Raw genomic sequence first — 18,553 nt, 5'->3', positions numbered from 1 at the left:
GATCGGTTTTTATAAAAAACCGACCCTGATTATTTTTTTTTTTTTTTTTTTTTTTGCAGGACCAATTTTGAAAAAAAAATTGTATCAGGATCGGTTTTTTTATAAAATCAATCCTGATAGTATCAGGATCAGTTGTTCTAAACAACCGATCCTAATACTATCATGATCGGTTTTTCTAAACAACCGATCCTAATAGTTTAACTATTAGGATCGGTTTTTTAGAACAACTGATCCTGATAGTTCACAAATTAGGATCGGTTGACTAAAAAACCCGATCTAACTAGTTTTTAGGATCGGTTTTGTTCAGAAAACCAATCCAGATAGGTATTAGTATCGGTTGTTTCATATAACCGATCCAGATAGGCCGATCCTGATTCATGTTTTTCCACTAGTGTAGCCAATTGTGCTACCTCCCCTTTCTTGTCTCTCTCTCTCTCTCTCTATATATATATATATATATATATATATATATATTATGAGTAGGGTTAATACACTATTGATTTTGTGCCCCCACATCTTTATTTATATTCTTAAACTTTAACTTTAAATAGTCGATCAAAACTGTTCTATGTGATTTCCATATTAAAATGTGCTTAGAAACTAAATTTTAATTTTTGTAAATTTCTTACTATATATTTTGTTAGATAGATACAATGATTTTGTACCTATCTATAAAAATAGTTAAAAAGTTCTAAAAATAATATAAAATTTGATCTCTAAGTACCTATTAATATGAATATCGTATTGAACGATTCGGATCAACAGTTGAAAATTTAAAAAACAAAGATAGAATTATAGGGCCGGGTATAGCTGTCATTCTTTTTCTACAGAGTCATGTGAGTATGTAATTTTTTTTTTTTTTTTTTTGAAAATATGCATGCCACCCTGGTAGGGGTGAAAACAGAGCAGATACGGAGCGGATAATGCTGATACTATATTCGCATCCGTCGGATAATGAGCGGATACGAATACGAATACGGATAGTAAACGGATATCAAAATTCGAAACCAAATCCGCCTTAAACGGATACGGATACGGAACGGATAGTCCACGAATTCGGATTCGAATACAGATATAAAACAAATAATTGTCGGATAATTGCCTGTACCCTGTAATCGGTCACAGCTGATAGTCATAGTAGTACTTGCTGAGGTCTTTGCTTTGTTCTAAGATTGGGTATGGTTAGTACGTTTGTACATTTAGTTCTGGTGTATCATGGTAGAGTTTAATCTGGTTTTATTAAAAATGTTAACTACAAATGTTTTTTGTTTTTTTTTTGAAGATTATTAAGTAAATGAATAAAAATACAAATAGTATGCATATGTTCTTGAATTTATGTTCTCATTAAAATAATTAAGTAGAAATTATGCTATATTCTTAGCGTAAAGACTTGTATTTTGTTAATGTTCTTTTTCCTAATTTAACTAACCAATTTAACTACTAGAATTTGGTGTCAACAGGTTAAGTACACCTGAGCTTGTAGTCAATGGCAGCTCTTTGTTACTGTTTTAGTTGAGGTTCTTTCATCAATTACTGTATAATTATATAAGAGGTTCGGTTCGGTTCGGTTCAGTTCGGTTCATTTGCAGGCCTAGATTCATCTATTAAAAAGTTATAGGCAAAGTATAAATAATCCATCAATTTCTAACCCTCACTCAAACCCAAACCCGCTAATTATAACTCAACCCGTTTCTCTTTTGGACAAACGCGTGAAGAAACCCTAGTGAATCTGGCGCGTTTCAATATTCTGAACTCAATTCATGTTGAGGTATTATGTTTCGTGATACTAGGTCTCTTAAAATATTCAATTTGCTTTTGTTCATTGGCTGGTCTGGTAAAATTATCTAATATGACCGAAAGAATGAAATCTTACCTTGATGCGGGTTGCACTCATTCCCACCATATATAACATTCAAAATATCTAAGCCAATGTAAGTTTTCTTTTTCTTTTTCTTTTTTTTCAAACAAAATTATCCTGATCAATTGTAGTTTCAATTATTCAAATATTTAACTGTAGTGCACAATTCAAATCATTTCAAAATTCCATAAAACTGTGACTTTTCTGATACCCTCCTCTTCCCAGCCAAAACATCACTAGACGAGATTGAGTGTCTTGCAGAGGATGCATACAAAGCTGTGATTGAATCAGAACAAAGTACTTCGAGATTCGTACAAGGGCACGTTGACAAACCCTTGATGAATCAAACCGCATCTCCTGAGGTATAACAACCCAATGAAACTTCTAATTCTAGAAACATATATGCTTTTGAAAGGACCCCGCTTCCAAATGAGAAGTATTATTTTCTTTTTCTTTTTCTTTTTCTTTTCTTGTGTAATTGCCTGATGAAGTTGATTACAGTTCATCTGTGTACCTCCATTATCTGTTAAGAAATTAATAAAAATATTTCAATTATGGTGTTTATTATTTGGCCCATTATACTATTTTAAGCTCACAAGTTCCCCATTTTATACTAAATTAGTTGTCTGATTTGCGTAATTCAAATAATGATAGGATGAAGCAGAGGCGTTTGATGTAAAAGAGAAGTCGGTCTCATATGCTACCATGATGACGGTCATCTATATAACATGTTAAAGCTTGATTATACAATGCAGGTTAGATCATTAAATTTATTTTTAGGATCATTTGCAGAGAACATACGGTAGACATTGTTTTTTCAAATAATATAATAACCGGCAGTTTTATATTGTATATTGCAAGTTATAACTTATATTGTGAAGATAACTGCAACAAGATCTACACGACATCTCTTTTTCATCCCTAACTGCATAGTTTTTAAATGATACCATGTCCTAGCTAGCTACCTGTTTCTCACAAAAAAATAAAAATAATAATAATAATTAAATAGATACCAAGTAAAGCATATTTAAAAGTTTGGGCCATTGAATACGTATTAATTAAATTTATTTGTTTGAGTTAGTATGAAAATTTAGGGTTAATTTAGTTAGTTTTACTTCCCGTCACCTTGATTATGTTGTTGGGATTTGGGATAATATTTGAATTTTTCCATAATACTAATAGTGCTAGTTCTAATGTGCAAATGTCGGTTGTTTTGTTCGATGCAAGTCTGGTACATTTTCAGTGTTGTTTAGAAAAGAACTTTGGCGCCTAAGGGCATTTCTCCACCAAAAAAAAGGGACCTTTGGTAAAGTTAAATTAAAGTAATTTGTTTGCACACATATATTATTTCAGGAAAAAATAGTATGGTTCTAAATACTTCATTGTCAGAGCTAGAGACCTACTGTCAAATGTGGAATTTGCGGCCTTATGTTGATGATGATATGATGCACCATGCTTGGAAATCCGTGCCATGATGATGTCATCACTGCAACCAATTTTCCTTTCTCGACTTTGTTGTTGGCCACTGACTTATTTGGTTATATGTGTCATTTATGCTTGTTGTAGCTGCATGTCTTGTATATTGTAAAAAGGCATATATAAATGTTAAATCAAGACACAAGTATCACCTGTTTGCTCATAGTTAGATATATATATATATATATATATATATATATATATATATATATATAAATAATGGGCTGATTGGACGATTGGTATGGTAAGAAAGACCTTGTAATCACCTACTTGGTTTCTCTACTTTCTCCTTGCGTGAAAGTGAAACTTGATTTTTATCTTCTTCTACTTGAGGTTTATGCTTAATGATTTCTGGGGACTCAGAATCATGCCTGGAGTTGTTTCCAGATATGTCTCTCTTTCTCCAAGCAGAGAGGTGCTTCTTTAATATGTTTTTGTTCACAAACTGCTATACTAGCATCATTAGTCTCTGCTTTTCTAGATTCTCCCTTGTTGGCACTATGACCTGTCACTAAATTGATTTAGCTGAATTTCTATTCTCAGTCTTCAGTCTTCTGTTTTAAAGGTGGTATGTAATCTATGGTAGGAAAGGAAAGGAATTCAATTCACTTAAGGATATTTTGATCTGATTACAAAATTTAAATGAGCATATATATATGAACAAGCTATCACTATGTTGTACGTACATTTTATTTTATTTCTCAAGGAAATTAAGCTTGTTAACTCTATAGGAATGACTAAACCAATTTATGACCATCTAATCTAATTCCTCTTGAATGGTGTGTACGTACCTTGCAACTCTTTTTCTCCTATCCTCGATTGTGTTGGTGTTAGTCTTAGAGTAGTAGGATCTTCAAAAGATGCATTTCTCTTGCACTTCTTCTTTTTCTTCTTTAAAGAAGTATTTACAACTTCAGTTGGGCTAGCAAAGTAAACAACTGGTTGGTTATCAGTATCAGTATCAGGCCACACTTGATTTCTATCTTCTACTTGAGGTTTATGCTTAACCTCGGATAGAAGGTCAGAACAGGGGCCCTTTGTCTCTGTCCTGTCCCCTTTGCTTTTTTTTCTTCTCTATCAAAACTACTGTACCAATTGTTTGAGTCACCTCTAACAAAGATCCATCCTTCTTAATTATGTCGCCATCTTTTCTAACTACTTTCTTGTTTGCATCATCATTTTTAGCTTTTTTCTTTGCTGGTCCTTCTATACCACACACACACACACACACACACTTTGGTCAATTAACATCTTTAATCACATCTCATTACTCATCTTCATCCCTTCCTTGATCAGCAATTTGGTTCTACTCATCAATTTGGTTGAATTTGGGTGTATTAATTGTACTAGGATTGCAGAAATCAAAAGGTATTGTGTCTAAAGCGTAATTGGGCTTTAAATGGGATCTGGGCAAAAGTCAAATTGGTAAAAATCAATACCTAACTTTTGATGTAAAATTTCATTACCGGTCAGTGCTTAGAATTCGCATAACAACCACAGACAGGCAATTCAAAATGCTGTTTTAGGCTTTTGGTTGTATCCGGTTCAAAAAAAAAAAAAATTGTGTTTTTTAGATTAATAATTGTAGTTTATAACAATCTTTGACCTAGAATTTCAGACTCAGAATCATGCCTGGACTTCTTTCCAAATATGTCTTTCGCTTTCTTCAAGCAAAGAGGTGCTTCTTTAATATATTCAATATCATTCCCCTCTGCTTTTCTAGATTCGCCCTTCTTGGCATCACAATAGCCATCATTTGATGGTTGCTTTTCACCATGACCTGTCACTATATTGATTTAGCTGAATTTCTATTCTCAGTCTTATGTTTTAAAGGTGGTATGTAATCTATAGTAGGAAAGGAAAGATATTCAATTCACTTAAAAAGTTTTTGATCTGATTACAAAATTTAAATGAGGATATATGAACAAGTATTAAATTGTACACTTAATTTAATTTCTCAAGGAAAGTTAAGTATAAGTCTATAAGAACGACTATATCAATTTATGACCATCTAATTCCTCTTGAATGTGCTTACCTTGAAACTCTTCTCCTCATCCTTTCCTCGATTCTGTTGGTCTTAGAGTACTAGTATCTTCAAAAGATGCAATATTTCTCTTGCGCTTCTTCTTCAAAGAAGTATTTATTTCAGTATGAGGCCCCAGTTGAGTTACCACCAAAGCTTTGAGAAAACGGCCCCCCTCCATTTGAACTTCTGAAGGACAACAGAGATCGACATGGTTTCCGACAAGTGGTACTCTTTTCCTTGCCAAAGTGTCTGCAAAGCCAAGCCAAGCCAAGCCATATGTATATAAATTAAATCAAATTACATCTACAGCACAACATAGCACAGCTTAAAAGGTAAAATAAAATAACATAAATATGACCAACCGTAAGAGCCTTTATGTTGATTTGTCCAACTTCAGGGAAGCAAATTTCATGCTCACTTACAAACTTTCCTGATCAAAACAACACAACAACTTTCTTGTTAGAGATTCTGAGACTGAAATTGGTTTGTTTATAATGAGTAGAGAGATTGTGAGAAGAAGAAGTGGGTACTTTTGACAGAGGCAATGGTGTCATTGGGAGAGACAGCTATGACCGGATGAGTGTCGAGAGAGATATCAACAAAAACCAGGACAAGACCTGGCCTCGCCATCAGCCTTCTTGGAGTGCTATAGAGAGAGAGAGAGAGAGAGGAATTTAGATATATGGCCATCATAACTCAATGATTTAGATATTTCCCCATGAAAACTTTAAAATTAGTCACATATTTTATTTATATACCCAAAATAAATAAATAAAATGTATAGTAATAGAAGTTAAAGTGAGGATTTTGAAACTTAGAATTAGAATTGATGATAATTAGAGAGACATAAGAAAGATGCATGTGTTGAAGGAAGGTGAATTAGAGTTAATAAAGTAGAGCAATATATTGCAGATGGAGTTTGAAAGTGCTAAGTAGAGAGAGAGAGAGAGATACCTTTGTTTGTTTAGGGTTTGGGATAGGAGCAGGAACAGGAGCGGGACGGCGAGGGAGGCGGAGGAAGACCAGCGGAGGCTCGAGCAGGAATTGCGAAAACCCTATTATCGGGTTAAGGGGTTTAAGGGTTTAGCAACTCGGAGATTCGGAATCCGAGAGAGCAAACACGGATCGGTCGGTTGGGGTCCGCATGTAAGAGAGAGAGAGAAAAGGGTTTTATTGGGGGTGGGAGCCAGCTGTAATACAAATAGAGAGAAAGAGAGGTTAATTCCATGGAGTTGCCATTACAATGTACAATTTCATTGATAAAACAAAGATTTTGTGAAAGGATAAAAGAAAAAACTCTTCTTTATTGATGTTATGAATTGAATCAGTGATCTTAATTAATTACTATATCTTTCATCTTTTTAACCGCTTGATTTGATAATAAATAAATTTGAAAATTTAAAAGTTTTATATGAAAACAAAGTTCTCATTAAAGAGACTGGTTTGAACGGTTTAAATTTGTCATTTGAAACCGATTCGATATATTTTAATAGTCGGAAGCATATTGTTGATATATTAGAGGAATTGCGTGCGTTAGCCGTACTCGTAGTTTATATATGTATAATAAATTTTCAGTATCAGAAATTGTTCCGTAGCTGATTTCTCATGAAAATGTTCAATAGATTTAAAATTTTTGCAAAATAAATAAAATTGAAGTTGTGATATTTTACAACATTGTAAAAATTATGATAGTAGAACCCTCATCTTTTTTCAATTGAGTTGTATAAATTGTCATGATCATTTAATTTGTTCAGCTATAGAAATTAATTGTCGATTCCTCTTTCATTGTGAAGTTTGTAGGCAAGCTAAGTTTCAATTAGCCCCAAAATAAAGTGCACGAATTTCCTTAAATTTTTGGTTCCTGACAAGGTCTTCTATTCTAATATAACTGCACAAAAATCAGTTACAATTTTGTAAGCTTCTATGAAGAAATCACAAAAATATAATATTAATCTTTATATAGAATCAACATATGCACACATACATTGCTAATTCATATAAGGACAAAAGTAAATATTTTATTTTAACAGAAATTTCCAAGTGCAAATATATTTAGATTAACTTTCTAAATTATCTTCTTTGAAGAGAGATCAGAATCGTCTTTCCAACTCCCCAAGCACCAATCAGAAAACAAAAATTACCAAACTGTAAAGCAGCATGAATATTAATTTGTTGCTTCTTCACCGTCTCACTTGACGATGATGATAGTGGTTTTACTTTATTTAATATTTTCTTAATTATAAAAAATATAATAGCACAACAGATACATAAATTACAACTTTTTGGTACTGATTATGAACAAAAACTCTTCAGTCAAGGTATCCTCTTCCAATTGTTGTTCAAAATATCCTATTCGAGACAACAAATTGGACTTAGCTCTCTTCTTCTTCCCTCTTAAATTAGAGCTCCATCCTCGTAATTTTTTTCGGAAATGTTGCATTTTATATTTCCAGCTAAATCCAATATCCTCAGTAAAAGGACATTCCAACCACCATTTAACTACCAGATCATAAAAGCCATCAATGGCAAGCCAAGTTTTATCAAACTTTAAAGATTTGAAAGGTAGAATTTGAACAAAATGAGTATCTAAGATGAGGGGGGTATGATCATAATAGGCTCTAGGCAAGGAGGTTACTTTGGCAAAATTGAAATGAGAATTCCAAGAAATAGAACACAATGCTCGATCTAATAAAGCTTGAGAATGAGAGTTTAAAGATCTAGCCCATGTATATTTTTTATCTAATAAAGGAAGTTCTATAAGTGCATTATCTCTAATAAAATTATTAAAACGATTACTAATGACATGATTAAAGGACTGGCCAGATCTTTCAGATCTACGTCTAATCATGTTAAAATCACCAATAAGTAGCCAAGCATCAATTCCCAAATTACCAATATCAGTTAGTTCTGAGAGAAAAGATCTTCTAGTGTGTGTTGATAAAGGTCCATACACAGTTGTTAAACACCATTCAAAATTATCTAATTTATTACACAGATGCAAAGAGATAGAATATGCCTTAATATAGGTGGCATGAACAGTGAACAACAAAATATACTTTGTTCCGGAGAAAAGAAATAATTTGTTTAATATATATAATCAACTAAGGCATCCATTTTGGTGATAATGATAGTTCTATTTTATATTAATTTCTTATTTTTATTCATCAAAATTGGGTCAGAAGAGAAGGCAATTAGTCCCAAAATTTGTGGGATTACGGTTTAACTCTTGATATTTTATGGAACTCTTTAGATATGCAAAGCACGAATCTCAGAGCAATCTATGCGCTCAAGAGCAAACCATGCCATGTTTGATACTGATGCCTCAAGAATTAATTAATTTGATTAATAACTAATACACATAGATATACAAATAATATTCAAATTATGAATTATACTAATAAAAAATAGAAGTGAGAATAATATAATTACTTATTTTTACTATTTTTTATATATAATTTGTTGTTGTTATTGTTTATCATTACTCATTACAGCACAAACAATAGAGACTTAGAGAGAGAGAGAGGAGAATTCAATGCTTGTTTGAAAGCAAAGGGGATAAGATTATGAGTAACCTTTGCAACATCAAGTGGGTTGACGATAATAGCAAAGACAAACGCCGCCCCCGCAGCTGAAAGAGCTCTCTCCCAAACCTAAACCTGAATCCAGCGAGCCTCCGGAACAACTCAGACGGTGGAAGGTCAAGAGATGTTGTCAAAGTCGAGGCATCTGGTCAGGCTCATCCAACCATTGATGCTTCTTCCATCTCTCTCTTTTATGTTTAAAGTTCTTCTTCTTACTATAAATCAAACTTATGGGGCTGTTATTATAATACCTTAATTTTCAATGAGGTGTGACCTCAGCAATGAACAGTGACACCCTCCTTGTCTACCGTCTGATGGGCAATGTACAGCTTCAGATTTGTTTCGCTGACATCAAATGGCGTCATTACATTGCGCGATCCGTCGGATCTATATCTCACACATCTCATGGCTAAAGAGAGCGCCTTCCTCGCACCTACGTGTCTTCCCTCATCCGCTACGTGTTGCTCCTTTTTTCTTTTTTCTTTTTCCTCTGGACACATGTTCCTCATCATCACCGCCTAAATTTTATTATTCTATTTTCATTCTGTCCCACATCGTCCCTCTTCTCCTCTTAGACCGAACCAAACCATTTCTCTCCTCGCTCATTGCTCTGTCTGCCTACTCTATGTCTCCTCCCTCTGCCACCTTCCTCTCCTTCTCCTCTCTCCGTCGAACCCTTCGCACCATCCCCAATTTCAAATCTCAGTCTTTCCGCCTCTCATCCTATCATCCCCCCTCCTACTAAATTCTACCTCTTCCAGAAAACAAAAAAGGATGTGAAAGAATTCAAGTTTGAAGTTCAAGAGGCTCGCCATAATGCAAATTCGACACTTGATGCGCCCATCTAGGTACCGTATTGATTTTCCTGAGATTCTTTCTATTACTTCATTTTTTTTTAAAATGCCAATTATTTGGTTAAATTGTGGTGCCTCCATGTTCGTTTTTTGGGAAGTTCTTTGGTCTGATTTTGCTAAATTTCAGTGCTTTTTAGCACTGTCTCGTCAGTATATTATTTTGGGGCATTGACTTTTACCAAATTCGATCAATGAATTAGATATATTTGGCACTATTCCTGTTGAAAATAAATAGAATAAGTGTTGAAAATAATAAATAGGATTAGATAGGATTAGGGACTCGATTAGCCTCAGCGGACCCTTTTTTAGGGTATAATCATCATAGGCTAAATTAAGGCAATAAAGGGAGCAACTAATTATAAAGTTACTCAACCTTTTTTCCTTTACAAAAAGTTACCGTTACTTTTCTTTCCAACAGCCCTTTTTCACTTTTGACCATATAAATACCCATTGTAACAACTCAGCCAATATTAATAATATACAGAATTTTTCTCTCAATTATTTTATCTCAGAATTACTGAAAAACATCATGGTATCAGAGCAGGATTAAAATCCCGACTCAAGAGAGAAAAATCAGCAACAGCACAAGCAGCTGTAAATCAAAATTTCTGAAATCAAAATTCTCGCAACAGCACAAGCAGCTGTAAATCAATACCAGCAACAGCACCAGTGGCTGTAAACCGAATATCACAATGTCACAAAGTCATGAGAAACTCACAGGGGTAATGCTAGATGGCAGAAATTACCATGTGTGGGCAAGGCAAGTAATTTTCTCCTTAAGTGGCCGAGAAAAGAGTGAGCATATAGATCCTGAGGGCAAGGCTCCTAAACAATCAAATCCCCCAACTGAACCCGAAAAGAGAGCACTTGCAAGATGGAAAGTGAGCGATCATACCGTCATCACTTGGTTACTTGCAACAATGGAACCAAAGGTATCTGAGTTGCTCTCTTTTAAAGATACGGCATTAGAGATATGGCAAAGAGCCGAACAACTATATGGCCATAGAAAAAATTACTCACATATCTACCAAATTCAACGTGATTACCAACAAGCAAAACAGCAACAAGGGCAACCAACAATGGAATTATACGGTTACCTTCAAAAGAAGAAAGATGAACTTAGGGTATACCGGCCTCCCACAACCGATCTCGCTGAAATTCAAAAGCGAGAAGAGCAAGATGATATTTTTCAGTTCCTAGCAAGCCTCGATTCCACATATGAGGCAGTGAGGTCTCAAATTCTGTTACTAGCCGAATTACCAACCCCGGATGAGGTGGCAGCCATGGTAGATAGGGAAGAAATGAGAAGGGCTGTCATGGTGGTTCAATCCCCCGAAAAAATTGAAACCAAGGCATTCTCAGTAATGGCGAGACCAAACCCTAGCCACAGGTCGGAGGTAAGAGGAGACCAAGCACCGGTGAGGTGCGATCATTGCCGAAGAGAGGGACATAGCAGGGACCGATGCTGGTATCTCTACCCTCACCTCCGACCCAAGTGGCACAAGAAAGGCGGAGCCGGAGATCGAAAAGGGGAAAGAGGCGGCTGGGAACGGGGCATAGGCGAAAGAGAGAAGAGAGGGTTTTTAGCGGATGGAGAAGGGAGCGAATGTGTCGCTGGGAGATCTGGACCATCCGCTGAAATCACCACAGCTTCAGACCCACGGGATCCCATGAGGCATTTGATCCAGCAGCTCTCCATGTTGCTAGATCAAAAACAGGAAAAACAAAAGACCTCTGGTATGGTTTGTGTTACAAATCTAACTTATTTTTCAAATAATTCTAAATGGATATTGGATTCGGGTGCCACAGATCACATGACCGGAAATAAGAAATTATTATCCTCTTTTAGGAAATACGAAACCAAAAAATTTGTAACTGTGGCAAATGGTGATGAAATGGAAATTATTGGAGAAGGCTCAATAATTATTTTCTCAAAAATAATACCAAATGTCTTGTATTTAAAAAATTGCTCATCCAATTTATTATCCATTAGTAAAATCACAAATGAGTTAAATTGTGAACTCATTTTTTTGACAAAAAATGTGATTTTTCAGGATCGGATAACCAAGATTATGATTGGTGAAGGATTTCTAGAAAATGGGCTTTATTATTTGAATGAAGAAAAATTCAATCTTAATACTACCAAAAATGAAGAATTAGGCGTACTTTGGCATAGAAGAATTGGGCATCCTTCCGACAAGATTTTAAAGAATGTTTTTAATTTTTCAAAAATAGATAATAGTAATTGTGAGACTTGTAAGCTAGGAAAGCATACTAGATTGCCTTTTAAATTATCAAGTTGTAAAAGCGGGAAACCATTTGATTTAGTCCACTCGGATGTATGGGGACCCGCCCCAATTAACTCTTATAATGGATACAAATATTTTGTCATATTTATTGATGATTTCTCTAAAATAACTTGGTTATATTTATTGAAAGATAAAAGTGAAGTATTCTCACAATTCTTAGATTTTTATAAATTCATAGAAAATCAATATGAAGCTAAACTTAAGATTTTTAGATCCGATAATGGAACGGAATTTGTAAATCAAAATTTTTCAAAATTCTTTAAAGAAAAAGGAATTGCACATCAAACAACATGCGTTTACACACCTCAACAAAATGGTGTTTCCGAGAGAAAAAATAGACATTTACTTGAAATGACTAGAGTACTCTTATTTCAAAATAATGTTCCAAAAACTTATTGGTCGGATGCCGTTCTTACCGCTACATATTTAATAAATAGATTGCCAAGTGTTAACTTAGAATACAAAAGCCCATTAGAAATCCTTTACCAAAGAAAACTTAATATAGAGCATTTGAAAATTTTTGGTTGTACATGCTATGTACACAAAAATAATAAACAAGACAAGTTGGATCACACCTCAATTAAGACCATTTTTTTGGGTTATTCATCACAAAAAAAGGGATACAAATGCTATGACCCTAAGAACAAAAAATTATACATTTCAAGAGATGTAACTTTTGTAGAAAATGAGCCATATTACAAAGAAAAAATACATGAGGAGCCTATTAGAGAATCTTTCGAAGAGAATATTTTACCCTAATCCAATCCTTTGATAGAAGAGGTAAGACCAATTGAAATTGGAACCACAACCGAAAATGAAAATGAAAATGAAAATGAAAATGAAAATGAAAATGACAATGAAAGTGAAAATGAGGAGGAATTAGAAGAAATTTCATCAAGTGAAGAAGGTCAAAATATAGAAGGAACACCTTTGAGAAGGTCCGTCCGAACAAAGAATCCTCCAACAAGGCTAAGAGATTTTATAACGTACAAGGTACAATACCCTATACAAAATTTTATTTCGTATGGTAATGTCTCCTCCAACCATAAAGCCTTCTTGACCTCAATTGAAAAAGAACAAGAACCAAATGTTTAACTTGAAGCCGTTAATAACCCGGTTTGGATCAAAGCTATGAAAGAAGAGCTAAAAGCTCTTGAAAAAAATGAAACATGGGTAATCGTACAATTACCACAAAATAAAAAACCCGTAGGGTGTAAATGGGTATATAAGATTAAATATAATAGTAATGGAACCATAGAACGGTACAAGGCTCGCTTGGTGGCCAAAGGATACACACAAACCTACGGTATAGACTACTATGAGACGTTTGCACCCGTTGCCAAAATGAATACCGTACGAATTTTATTTTCAATTGCGGTAAATCAAAATTGGAAACTATACCAAATGGATGTCAAGAATGTCTTTCTTCAAGGAAGTCTTGAAGAAGAGGTATACATGAACTTACCACCCGGCCATGAAAAAGGAGATGATAAGAGCTTAGTTTGCAAGTTAAACAAGTCAATTTATGGATTAAAACAATCTCCAAGGGCATGGTATGGAAAACTAAGCTCCTATTTAATTTCTTGTAATTTTAAGATGAGTAATGCCGATCATTCCTTATTTGTTAAAATTATAGGTACTAACACTACTGTTGTACTAGTATATGTTGACGACCTTATAATCACCGGAAATAATCAAGAAGAAATTAAAAGAATAAAATTGCAATTAAAATAAAAATTTGACATCAAAGATTTAGGTTATTTAAAATATTTTTTGGGAATAGAAATAGCATATTCAATTCAAGGGCTATTTATCTCGCAAAGGAAATACACCTTAGATTTGTTAGAAGAAACCGGTAAATTGGGTAGTAAACCGGCCTCCATACCAATAGATGGCAAATACAAACTAAATACCGAGGATGGTGAACCATTAGAAGACATAAACCAATTCCAACGACTTGTAGGAAAATTAATTTATCTTACGGTAACTCGTCCGGATATTTCATATTCCGTAAGTCAAATTAGCAAATTCATGCATAATCCAAGAACACCACACTTAGAGGCCATTGAGAGAATATTAAAATATTTAAAAGGAACCCCCGGCAAGGGAATTTTTATGAAATGCAATAATTCTAATGAAGTGTGTGGCTATTCCGATGCAGATTGGGCCGGAAGCTTCGATAGAAAATCGACAACCGGTTTTTGCACCTTTGTATTCGGAAATTTAGTCACATGGAAAAGCAAGAAGCAAAATGTGGTAGCAAGATCAAGTGCCGAAGCGGAATATCGTGCCATGGCATCTACCGCAAGTGAATTAACATGGATCAAACAATTACTTTCGGATGTTGGAATTCAAGCTCAATTGCCAATGCAAATGTTTTGTGACAATCAATCGGCTCGGCATATTGCATCCAACCCGGTGTTTCATGAGAGAACTAAACACATTGAAGTTGATTGCCATTTCATTAGAGAGAAGATTCAATCAAAAGAAATTGAGACTCCATTTGTAAGAAGTGGAGACCAATTAGCGGATGTCTTTACGAAGGGTTTAGATCCTAAACCATTTCAACAAAATATAAACAAGTTAGGGTTAATTGATATTTATACGCCTAACTTGAGGGGGGTGTTGAAAATAAATATAATAAGTGTTGAAAATAATAAATAGGATTAGATAGGATTAGAGACTCGATTAGCCTCAGCGGACCCTTTTTTAGGGTATAATCATCATAGGCTAAATTAAGGCAATAAAGGGAGCAACTAATTATAAAGTTACTCAACCTTTTTTCCTTTACAAAAAGTTACCGTTACTTTTCTTTCCAACAGCCCTTTTTCACTTTTGATCATATAAATACCCATTGTAACAACTCAGCCAATATTAATAATATACAGAATTTTTCTCTCAATTCTATTATCTCAGAATTACTGAAAAACATCAATTCCAAACAATAATATTTGATTTTTAATTTGGATCATTCGTACAGTCTATTTGCTTTTGACCTACCGAGCTTCATGTTTTAAGAAGAACAGCCCCTTCAATGGTATACCAGGTATTCCAAAAAATTTCCATCCGACTACTTTTGAATTTCCAGTAAAAATGGATGATGGGACTATTTGGTGATCTATAATCCTATAAGGCCCTTTCATTCTTTGCTCAGCTCAAATCAGGTTTTAGGAGCAGCTTTATTAGATGTAATTGCTTTCATCCGCTAGTAGGATCTGATGCAAAATTGCTTTGATGCTTTCACCTCTATAGCTGTTTCTGAACCCCAAATATGAATTTGATTTGAGTGAGAGAAGGAAAAGAAGAGAAAGAGATTAAATAAACATGATGGAACAATGACGAATCTGAGCCTTATTCTCTTTTTGCCTTGGTCACCGAATTTTTTTTCTTAAACATATATTCTATTGCTGTCTGTTGATGACCTTTTGGGATTCAGATTGTCAGTCTATTTGAATATGAAAATACCAGCTCCTTAATCCTTCTGTGAGAAATGACACCCAACATGGTAATAAACATAAAACGTGGCCCGGTTGTGATCCGTTAATCTGTTCAATATAAGTTGGATATATGCAGCTTGAGAGAATTATGTATTGTTTAGGGTTCAATATGGTAACAGTTATGTAATTCTATTGAATTAGGTTTACAAATGAGGGTAAAATGTCAACTATTGTATGTACTGTTCAGGGTTTTCATTTTATCAGAATTGCAATTCACATTATAATTTTATCCTTTTAATTTTTTTTCAATACATGCAGTGAGTAAATTGAGAACAAAAGTGCAAAGGGCTTCTTATAGACCTTGCTACTAATGTATTTCAATGAAATTTAGTACACATGAGTAGGTAATAAATTCTTCATTTGTAGTTTGCCAGTAAAGCAACTCAGTACCTTACACGCCATCCACTTGTTCTCAATTTAATGGATATACCAGCTTTATTTGTGCTAGGCCAGCCTTCTATTGGTAAATGAGTAAATTTTTCTCCATTTGAGGTTTTTACAATTGCAGTTTTCCTTTTTTTTCCCTTGGTACATCATACGTACAAAAAATAAACAGAAGAGTCAGTGTACTGGGATTTGGCATCTTGGCACTATTTTTTTTCCAATTATCGTTTCAATTTGTAATATTGCTTAGAGAGTTGGTGTATTTAATTTCAGGGAGGAGGTTTTTCTCCAAAGAAGATTAGAGAGGTGCTTCTTGGTATAGAGAAAAGAAGGAAGAAGAGGAAGAAGAAATTGAGTCCAAAATCACTTTAAAATCAGAAATTGATAACAGTAGTAAGATCTCTTCCCCATCACTGCAAAAAAAAAAAAAATTACAGAGGACAAGAAGAAAATTCTCAGACTTAATTAACTCCAGTAAGGGCTTCTGACCCTATACCATTTCCTGGACACTAATGAGATTAAAATGCAAAAAACTGTCTGTTGTAAATTGGGGTTATCTTTCACTTTAACCTTCGTGTCAACCATTGGTGTCCCTCTTAAAAGAGGCATGGTACTGTACTCCTCTGGGATTTCATAAGGAAATCTATATATCATGTCTTCTTCTACACTTCACTGTATGGTCAATTTCAGGGGCATAAATGAGATTGACAATTTCCAAAAAAATTTAGTCCCTTGCAGCAAAATTTGGTATCCATGTTTTATACATAAGTGGGCTAATACATGGGAAAAATAAATCATTTGGTAAATAACCAAATGAAGGTATGTTTTTCGAGTGAGGCTATGGTACTGTGCATAGCCCAGATTGGTCCGTACTATGGATCAATATCTCCATTTTCAGAGTCCAAACCATACGAATTTGTACTTGCAGTCTAAATTTTAAATATGTTAATATTTTTTTTTAATTAGGTAGAAAATCACTACTTTAATGTGTTGACACCAATAATTTGTTTCAGAAAATTGCAATTAGCTGACACAAAAAGAGGTTTGTATGTGCTTGTCGATTGAATGAGCGATTTACAGTAGCCCTTGGAATTCTTCACAGGTATTTTCCTTCGCTCTTTCTATTCTCTTGGCAATGTGTACAAAGACCTCTCCTTTTTCATTGTTTACTTCAGCTTCATCTTTGTGCCTGGTATGGTATACCAGTACTCCCTGTTTGGGGAGTTGCCTTGCCATAATATTATAATTTCACAAAAAAAAAAAACGAAGGACCGATCTTCAGTTTCAAATTCTAATAGCCATAAAAGGCCAATGATAACAATGCTGGTATGTCTATTCAACTTAGTTTAGTCCTGTTGAATAAGACTTTTTCTAGATCTTTGAATGATTTTACTAGCCACCTCATACTTATTGGAAGGATAGAGGTCATACAATTAACAGAAAGTCAGAGGGTCATTTTGAAAAAAAAAATACTCTTATTTATCTTATTAATTTCAGGGCTTGAAGATCAATTTTTCTATATTACAATGTGTTAGTTAATTTTTGTTAATTAATCAAGCAATTTAGGCTACTAACCAACCTATGATTTTGTTTTATATATCCAAAGAACTGGGAAGGCAAGCTGATCGTCATCTATACATGGCAGGTTAGTGCAATTATTTACATAGTCCTTCATATTTTTCAGCACTACTTTTTCTGATCTCAACGTTCAAGTAGTCTTTTGTGTTTTAACTGTGTGGTTACTGGCACACACACGTCTTCAATAATGACCATCAATTTGTACCTTTATTGTGTGTTTACTGGCACATCAATTCCTGACTATGATATTGCAAACCTCATCAGTATATTGTTGCTAAAAACTATACTTGCATGTATTTAGTATACTTGAACTTCGATTTAATTGTTTATTCAGAGGATATTTACATAGCCACAATGTATTGTTAGTCAATTCGTTTTACCAATCTTAATAGTTTTTCTACTTCAATTTTACTACTGTACTACTCATTGAAAGTAAGGTCAAATTCTAATTTTACACTTATTTTTCAAATTTACATTCTTTTCACAGAGTGAACCCCATTTTGCAAGTGTTAAACAAGTTACCTTCATTATTAGTATTACCTCATGTGACCAAATGCAAAATTCAGTGCTGCTTATTTGTGCTAGCTTGCAAGAACCTTATTTTGAGAAAGCGTAAATGAAATAAATTGAGATAATACTTCTTTATTTACAGGTCTTATGAAGCTTCAATCTCACATACTTTCCGACCCATGAAGGGAGTGAGTGATGGAACAATGTCGATATAACCTTCATGTCATACCAACGAACTCACATCTGTATTGGCCCAATATAACCTTGATTTTCCGAAAGATATGTGCTCATTTGTTGATAGATTTGTAGAGAAGAACATTTTGGATTTGACTCGCTAAATAATTGATGAATTGGATAAACTTGAAAAATAAAATGATATCCTGCAGTTCTTGAAAAATATTCCATCGTATATTTCATTTGGAATCAGAATTTGAAAGAAATCGATGCACCAACTCTATTCCCATTCGAAGGGAATATCTG

The 18,553-nt window shown here is 34.2% G+C and overlaps 3 long non-coding RNA genes across 7 annotated transcripts; 2 read left to right on the top strand and 1 right to left on the bottom strand.

The window, feature by feature from the left end:
• The first annotated feature begins 2,087 nt into the window (after positions 1 to 2,087).
• LOC144549612 (uncharacterized) lies at positions 2,088 to 3,443 on the top strand. The gene is made up of 3 exons (XR_013509732.1): positions 2,088 to 2,220; positions 2,513 to 2,613; positions 3,212 to 3,443. It is a non-coding gene; the product is annotated as an uncharacterized LOC144549612 (long non-coding RNA).
• Positions 3,444 to 5,034: 1,591 nt separating this feature from the next.
• On the bottom strand, positions 5,035 to 6,329 carry LOC144549543 (uncharacterized). Its single transcript, XR_013509706.1, has 5 exons — positions 6,315 to 6,329; positions 5,891 to 6,006; positions 5,723 to 5,790; positions 5,370 to 5,609; positions 5,035 to 5,114 (listed from the first exon to the last, which is right to left on the bottom strand). It is a non-coding gene; the product is annotated as an uncharacterized LOC144549543 (long non-coding RNA).
• A 3,147-nt stretch (positions 6,330 to 9,476) lies between these two features.
• On the top strand, positions 9,477 to 18,511 carry LOC144549254 (uncharacterized). Of its 5 annotated transcripts, XR_013509637.1 has the most exons (6): positions 9,477 to 9,789; positions 15,085 to 15,150; positions 15,860 to 15,945; positions 16,259 to 16,378; positions 16,999 to 17,630; positions 18,216 to 18,507. It is a non-coding gene; the product is annotated as an uncharacterized LOC144549254 (long non-coding RNA). The 5 variants fall into 5 exon arrangements; XR_013509635.1 differs by having other exon boundaries at positions 15,860 to 16,378; positions 18,216 to 18,511; XR_013509636.1 differs by lacking the exon at positions 15,860 to 15,945 and having other exon boundaries at positions 18,216 to 18,505.
• Positions 18,512 to 18,553: the final 42 nt, after the last annotated feature.

This window comes from Carex rostrata, chromosome 35 (assembly GCF_964058835.1).
Source record: "Carex rostrata chromosome 35, lpCarRost1.2, whole genome shotgun sequence".
NCBI lineage: Eukaryota > Viridiplantae > Streptophyta > Magnoliopsida > Poales > Cyperaceae > Carex > Carex rostrata.
This window is presented reverse-complemented; position numbering and strand designations above follow the sequence as displayed.